Source organism: Girardinichthys multiradiatus, chromosome 3 (genome assembly GCF_021462225.1).
Source record: "Girardinichthys multiradiatus isolate DD_20200921_A chromosome 3, DD_fGirMul_XY1, whole genome shotgun sequence".
Lineage (NCBI taxonomy): Eukaryota > Metazoa > Chordata > Actinopteri > Cyprinodontiformes > Goodeidae > Girardinichthys > Girardinichthys multiradiatus.
Window position 1 is genome coordinate 28953888 of NC_061796.1, and position 7969 is coordinate 28961856.

Below are 7969 nucleotides of genomic sequence, written 5' to 3' on the forward strand. Positions count from 1 at the left end.
ATAAAAGCTGATTTTTTTTTTTTTAAGGTCTTTGCCATTTTTTTCTTTTCTTTTGCAATGGCCCAATATTCACCGGCTTTATTTTAGCATGTTTTATTTTTCTGGTACAATACACAGGTGGCATTAGAGGGGGAAGAAAGATTAGAAATAATTAGAATTGAAACTTTTTTCTTTTTTGTTTCTGTCAGTTTCATTTTTCTGCTTCAAGCCCCTGTGCTTATCTCTAGAAGCACTTTCTGCACCTCCATTTGTTCCTGTTCTGCAGGAACTATTTCCAAGATGTGATCATTGCTTCACCCACCTGATGAGAGGTGCAGATTGTTGTGCTCCAAGCCCCATAGCTCCTTTGTTAAATCTGTTGTTTCCTCTGTTTGTACACTGAGTTTAAATAATGGCTTCACATTGTGCATGACGTTGTTGATAGGCAAGTTTTTCAAATGTGTCTAATCAAAGTGTTGCCACAGTGATCTCAATGCCTGTTTCAGTTCAGCTGGGCATTTTTCACCTCTGCAGTCACACGAGCTATAAAGTTAGTTTTCAGGGACTACACTACACCATGAGTAGGCGAGGTTCATTCTTAAATATCTGCAAGCAAACACCAAACGTGTTGAACCTTTTCGTTGTCTTTGTAAATGTATGTTTTCTTCTTTTCACATCAAGAAATATTGATTTGAAAAAGGTTGAGTTTGAAAATGACTGAAGATGTACCGAAGCTGATGGTCTGTATATATTTGACGAATTTAACTGCTGTTCTCATCAATGATGCTATATCACTGGTCTTTGAGTGTCCAGTCCTTTCTGTTGTGATGAACATGCACACATTCTGCCGCAGCTTTGTTACTTTGAAAACAAGCATACTTCTCTAAAGAAAATAGGCAGTTGTCTTTAGAAAATTAGAGCCATAAAATATAACACATCAGTGCCTTGAAATAGCACGTCTATTTTTAGGTGCATTTGTAATGGTTTCACTGATACTTAAACTGTCGGCACATTTTATTGGATAAGTGAAGCTGGCTGATTTATTATCTGCTATGCAGTGTCCTGTTTAAAAAAAAAAAAACAACTTTAAAATATGGCCCAAAACTATTAGCCTTAGTTGCAACAAAGCTATAGCAACTTAGTTACACAGACCAATTTTTCTAAGCTATTGCAATGTTTGGTAGTCCTGTTGGAATTTCACATTTACAAAAGTCCAAAACCTGACGTTAAGCAGCAAAGCCTGTTTTTATCTGCAACCTTTTTGGTAAGTGGGTTGTTCCTGCAACTCGCTTTGGCCATGGCATTTATCTACAGGTAAAACCTGTCCCTATAATTTGGCGTTGGTAAGCATCGCCTTTTAGTTATTTTGGAAAATATTTAAAAACTTTGAATTTCCACAATTTTTTATCATGCATTTTAAAATTGCTCAGCTGGAAACCTATGAAGATGCTGAACACACATGCGTTACCCTCCTTGAGTTCGGCTGTAGTAAATGTTGACCTATTAGTAAAGTAATCAGTTAATTATTGAAAAATTGTTGACAGTGAAATAATTGAAATATGAAATGTGTTTAACGTCCTCCCTGTCTCTATCGACTTTACTCCCTTATAATGCGTTAGCGCCCTCGTGTGGCAGATTGGTGGTACTTCACCTTGAAGCCAACCCTGGAGTTCAACGCTGTCCTATAATCAATAAGACTTCAACGGGAGAGGTTTATATGTAAATGTTTAACTCTAATTACAGACTTTTTAATCATTTGAAAAAGTTTTATATTTAGGTTAGTATTGTAGTTCCGTGCGTTTGTAAATGAGAGTAGCTACATGTGGGCGATTTTGCTCGCACAAGGTCAACATTTAAAACATTTTTTCATTACATTTTTATTGAATGTGTTCATATCTGATTAGTGACGGGAGGCTTATTTTATTTTAGGAGAGGAAAACGTTTTTATTAATGTAAAAAAAAAAAAAATCTGTCTTCGTGAATTTAATAGTGAAAACTAAACAAGCAACATAATCATAATAGACAGGACAAAAACACCGTGATGCAGCGGGTTGGTGCCTTAAGAGCGTTTCTGATGTAAAATTAATTGCTAATAACGTCTAACATTTGAGCTTCTAATTAATAGTGTTTTTAGCTTAAGCATCCTCCTGCCTTGGCTCCCGTATCTCTTTAGTGAAAGCGCGCTCTGGTGCTAAGCCTCGAGCGCGCACGCTGCTCCCGTATCTGCGTCACAGGCCGGTGACGCCAACCGACGTCTCCGCTGCTCTAATCTTCGTGTTTCCTGTTATGGCCGCTTGCATAGGAGGAGAAAGAGACGATGCGTGTTTATGAATGACCCGTTAGGCAGGCGCGATCGGGATGGCGGTGACACAGCTGTTGAAGCTGGTCGTTAGTAGGTCGACGCTCCACGTACGCAGGAAGTACAGCAAGGTGCGGAAACTTGCTCTAGCCACAGGAAGCTAATTGATGCTAATGTTAGCCTACAGGACTGTGTGTTTACTGTCAGTGTTGTCATGAGCTGCAGCTGATGTTCATCCAGTATCTGGATGTTTCAGTGCTTTAACACATGTATGATTGCATTTTTACACCTCGTTGTAAACGATTTTTTTTTGTGACCCATTTAATTTTTTTTTTTTTTTTTTTTAGTAGTTGACCTTTGGGGAAACCGCAATATAAGAGGAATGTGTTTGATTTAAAATGCATTCAAGAGCCAAATCATTTTCTTTGTTATTCTTTGCCTGTCTGTTATCTACCATAAACTTTAAAACATAAAAGATATTAATAATGTCATTAGTTACAAAGTACTTGGATGGTAATCATTTATTATAGGAACATGGACGTTCAACTTTAGTTAAACTGTCCCAAGCACCAGAATATTTGAATTTCCTGGCATTCCCATTAGGGTTGACATTACACACCCCTTAGGCATAACATGAACTCCATAACAGGTGAAGGGAGCAAAATTAATCATCTCTTCGTCTTGTGACCTGTTAGGGTAAGTTAAAGTGCAAGAGAACTCTGGGCTTTAATGTGATTTGCTAGATGCAGGGAAAATGGGCTTCACGAGGATTTGAGCATCAGAGCATCTCCAAAACTGCAGCTATTGTGGGATGTTCCCAGTCTGCAGTGGATAGCTGATAACTGGTTCTGATTGAAACGTTTTAAAATACATAGTACTTCATTTTGTTTATGCACACTGAGCTGTATAGTCAGGGTGCTCCTGCTGGTCATAATGTTTTACCTGTGCGGTGCATTGTAGTAGTTTAGTATTTCCTTTTTCAGCCTCGAGTCAGCTCTTGTCAGTAGAGCTGATGGCACATATTGGATTTTTATTTTTTTATTTTTATTTAATATTGTTAATGTTTTGTTTTTAGGATTAAAATGTTGCCATTTTCTTTGGGCATGAAACAGTTATGTACCCAATTTATCTGTCTGAAGCTGCAGCGTTTTTCTCCTTTTCTGCCTTTAGGGATCTGGTGTTTGGGACGTCTCTGGTGACTCACATGCATTGTGTTTACAGATCTGCTCCGCCATGCAAGCGGCCTCTAAAGGAGGCTCCGCCTGAAGGGTTACTATTAATACAGTAATCCAGTCCAACTTTAGTTATAATAAAACACTTAAAAGCAAACACATTGGTTAAAGAAAACACCAGTAGAACATGAAAAATGAATGAAATAGGAAAATACACGGACATAAAACCAACACCCCATCAAAAGTCAGACAGAAAAGAGTCTAGGACCATCTACAGAAAAGGCCTGGTCCCCTTTGCAATTACGCCTGGTTCTCTGTACTGATGAGCAAAAGGTCAGTAGACCTAAGAGGACGAGGTGGCATGTAGAGCAGGGGAAGGTCATTTAAAGACTTGATAACAAATGAAAGGATCTTAAAATGGATGGGCAGCCAGTAAAGTGAACTCAGAACAGCTGAATTGTGCTTAAACTTGTTAGAAGACAAGGACACAGATTGGTTGGCGGACCTCTGGGATCTACCTAAACATGTCACCTGTACTATCAACATAGCTACAACGCTTTGCTTCTTGTAGATGTGTCTCTTTGTCCTGGGGAAAGTCAGGCAAAGCCTTTGATTCATTTGTAAAAAAAAAAAAAGACAAATATCTTCTAATATATCACCCAGATAGTGATATATTGGCCTTCTTTTAGTTATTAATAAAAATGTTAATTTTTGTCATTGTCAGCTGCTTATTTTGATAAAAGGTTGTAGCATCAGAACAGGCATCGTCAAACTTGTCATTTAGCGCTGCATGTTTGTTGGAAGGATTCAGCTTAAAATGGGGTGGATTTATGTATTTGTTGCAAAGAGATTTACCACATCACCTACACACAGTGTTTTAGGTGCATTATGATGTCCCACAACAACCAAATCCAAATTTTCTATCTGGTGTAATGGAGGTGTTGATGGTGCTGCCTAAATGGCCACCAGCATTTCCAGACTTTATTCTCTATCCTATTGTCTGTATGTCCAGTCTGTTCATCCATTTTCATACCATCTATTCTTCTTACTTTAATCTTTGCTTTTTTTTCTTTATTTCTTAGTCTGTTCCTCCATTAATGTCTGTTTTTCTTTCCTTCTGTCTATTTGTTTCTTCCGTCTGTGCTTCAGCCGTTTCTTTATGTTGTCCTTTGTTCTTTCTGTTTCTTCCTTCTGTACCTCCTTTCATTCTTCCTATGTTTGTTCGTTAGTCATTTTTATTAATTAATCTTCTTTCCTCCGTTTTAGATTTTTTCCATCTTTCCGGTTGTTCCTTCATCCTTTCTGCATCTTCCCTCCTCTTCCCTTCCCTTCCTCCTTTGTTTGGTTGGTTATTTGCCCCTTCCTTGTTTTATCCTTTCTTCCCTTTGTCCTCTGTTCCTTTCAATTCTGGTTTCTCCATGTCCAATGTTTGAAGCCCAGCCACCGTAGATAAATCTACCAAATATTCATCATGACCGTTTGTATTTAAATATAACGGGATAAAAACACAGAGCTCTAGAAATTTGACCCTGTGAGCGCCTGACCTCATTGGTTAAACATTACAGATCTGTTTTCAGTGATTAAATAAATTTAATTTGTGAATTTCGTGCTGCCAGTAGAGGAAGCCAGTTTGGAGAGTCATCGTCATGACTGGGAGTTCTTTTTATTTCTCAGAGATGAGCAGAAACTAATGAAATAAAATTGTTGTAATTCTAATTATCATTTTCCAGTGTTATAAAAACACTTTGGCCTCCATAAAATGTTTATCTAACAAGAGTAGAACAGTAAGTTTAACATATAGGTTCCTGTTACAAAAGCCTGGTTTTAGGATAACATTTCTAACTGAAATAATTTGCTGGTGATTTAAAGACAGTGAATGTTTTTCCAATTTTTCTCATGTTATTTTCTGTAGACCTCTGCCTGCTTACTCCTTTTGATCTTGTTTTCCATCTCTCCTCTCCAGCTTCAGTTGTCTCCAGCCTTATATGAGCGCCTGCGAGTCTTTGAGTCTGTAAGGGAACAACGAGGCAAGAGCAGGAGATCTGAAGTTGGAGAAAAATCTCTTTCCATCCATCTAACCGATGGACCAACGGTAAAGGGAACAGCTGGCATAACCTCGCCCCTTTTTGTTGCACAGAGTCTGAGGTAAACACAAAATATATGCACAAATGTTTCGATGCGTTGCATTACTGCAGGTGTAACCGTGTAAATATTGCAGAGTGAAAGGAGTCCTGGTGAGTAAGGTGAACGGAGAGCTGTGGGAACTGGGGCGACCTCTAGAGGCAGACTGTGAATTGCAGCTTCTGGGGTTTAACACAGCTGAAGGAAGACAGGTAAGTTTCTCCGTTTGTTTTCTTAATTTAACCTCAAATTTGCCATCTCAAATAGATATTTAACCCACTATTTAGTTTTAGTTATAGAGAAGGTCAAATGTAGGTGTGACCCTTGTACTCCTTATGAGTACAGAAAGAAACTAATCATACTGTGCATGTAAAACTTGTTTTATGTATTTATCTGTTTAAATGGTAACGAGGCCTTTTATTGTGTTTTTTAATCCTCTGGCTCTCTGTTCCCTCAATATGATCTCTTATTTACAGGCAGCATGGAGGACAGGAGCTTGTGTCCTTGGGGGTGTGTTGGAGGGTGTGTTTGGTGCAGAGGTGTGCAGGGAAGGAGCATCAGAGGTCGGACTTTTTTGTGACTACTTCTCAAGCAGCAGGTGATTCTTTGTGTGACAGTTATTTTTTGATTTAATTTGATTACAAACCACCTATTATGCTCTTCACATTATGTCTATTACATCTGCATTTGCTATTATGTTAAATGTGTCTTTACGCACTTCTAGTACTCAGGGTTCCTATGCAGTCTTGAAAACTGGAAAATAATGGAATTTTGAATTAGATCATTTTCCAAGTCTGCATAAGTATGGGAAAATTAAAAATACTTATTGAAAAAAGTTAGAATTTATTTAAAAGACAAAACTGTCTATATTATTAAAAAACGTTCTTACATTAATTTTCTACTGGATCACCTTATTTCTGGTTTCAAAATGTACATTTCTGTCAAACCTTATTCCAAAATCAAAAAAGGACATTGCACATTTTTGTGCTGTTATTTGTTTTTACATATGTGAAATGAAGGTATTTCTGGTGGTAAATTGTGTAATGAAGGATGTTAAAGTCCCATTCAGATTTTCTGGAGAATTTAACCCATCCAAGTTTGTCCAGATAACAGAAAATGTGAAATAGCCCTTTACCATGATGCAGAAATGGAAGCCAGCGTCACTAAGGTGTTGTTTCAAGATTATTGGACTAAAAGATGCAAAAACCGACCTGGATGAACATTTGCTTCTTAAATGTCCATAAGGTCTTAAACTAATGGGTGCAAAGTCACATTTTTGTACCTGAATGTCATTTCTTCCACAGTTCCTTATCACTGAGTGATGTGGAGGCAAAATGTAAGGAGGCTGCAGCGCTCAAACTTCCTTTATTCGGCCTGGACCTGAACACAGCAGAGCTTCGTGAGCTTTTTCAGGTCAGTTGTACTTGCTATGTGTCTGACAATACCCTAATGCGGGACCTTATCAGTTATACTGCAGATAACCGTCTTTTTCATCAGGCACAATGATTGGATTGTCCTGCATCCCTTTAAGTGCCATCTAATACTGTAATTCTTTTAAAAAGCTGCACAAATGGATTTCGTTGTTGATTTCGATGGATGTTTGTCTTCTAAACAGGGCCTTAAACTGTCAAAATGGGTTATCCTCCATATTAGTGAAACACATTCCAGTGATAAAAGTTCTGCTTGAATAGGAAGCGCTTCTAAGTGTCTGACCAATCACATCGCAAAACATTAGAAGACACAGAAAACACACAACATAAAAAATACTAACAGACTTCTCTATAAAGACCATCTGAATTCAAATGATCATATTGGTAGAATATGATCATATCACCTTATGTTCATATGATGACAGTAAATTCACTACCTTCAATATTACAACACTACAGTGATGGCGAGCATCATGAAAGTTCACTGCTAGAGGATAACCACGATCATCTCTGCATAATGTGCTTTATGTTCACTGATCCTTTGTTTTCAAGTAGTTTCGACATTTCCAGGCCTACAGGAGCAACAAATCCTCAGTCACAAATATGGATTCAGAAACGATAAGATTTGACCATTTTGAATTGGGGTTAAATCAAACTTTGAAGCTGTAAACTGTATATTTAGCAAAGTTTGGCTGTAAATGGATTTTAAAAGTAGCCTAAACTGTCCATCAATAAGAATTATAATGCTTGCTCTATACAGTAAGAAGGTGTTAAAGTTGGGTAACATGGGTAGAAAAGCACTGAGAGTTCCCAGACATGTTTGTTTTCAAGGAACTAATGTTTTCTGGGCACTGAACACTCATAAAAGCATCTGCATCTATAAAAACACAATGTTTTAATTTAAAAAGCTTTAGTACAAATAATCAACAAACCCTGAAGATTTTGTTGTTTAGAAGTTTTTCATGTAG

At 37.6% G+C, this 7969-nt stretch overlaps 1 protein-coding gene across 2 annotated transcripts in view; it reads left to right on the top strand.

Annotated features, from left to right (window-relative positions):
• LOC124865791 (regulation of nuclear pre-mRNA domain-containing protein 2-like) overlaps nucleotides 1–5551 on the top strand; it is a 33884-nt gene extending 28333 nt beyond the window's left edge. For both annotated transcript variants that reach the window (XM_047361214.1, XM_047361215.1), the window contains exon 11: nucleotides 5414–5551. The gene's annotated coding sequence lies outside the window, so the exon portion shown is untranslated. The remainder of the gene's footprint in view (nucleotides 1–5413) is intronic.
• Nucleotides 5552–7969: the final 2418 nt, after the last annotated feature.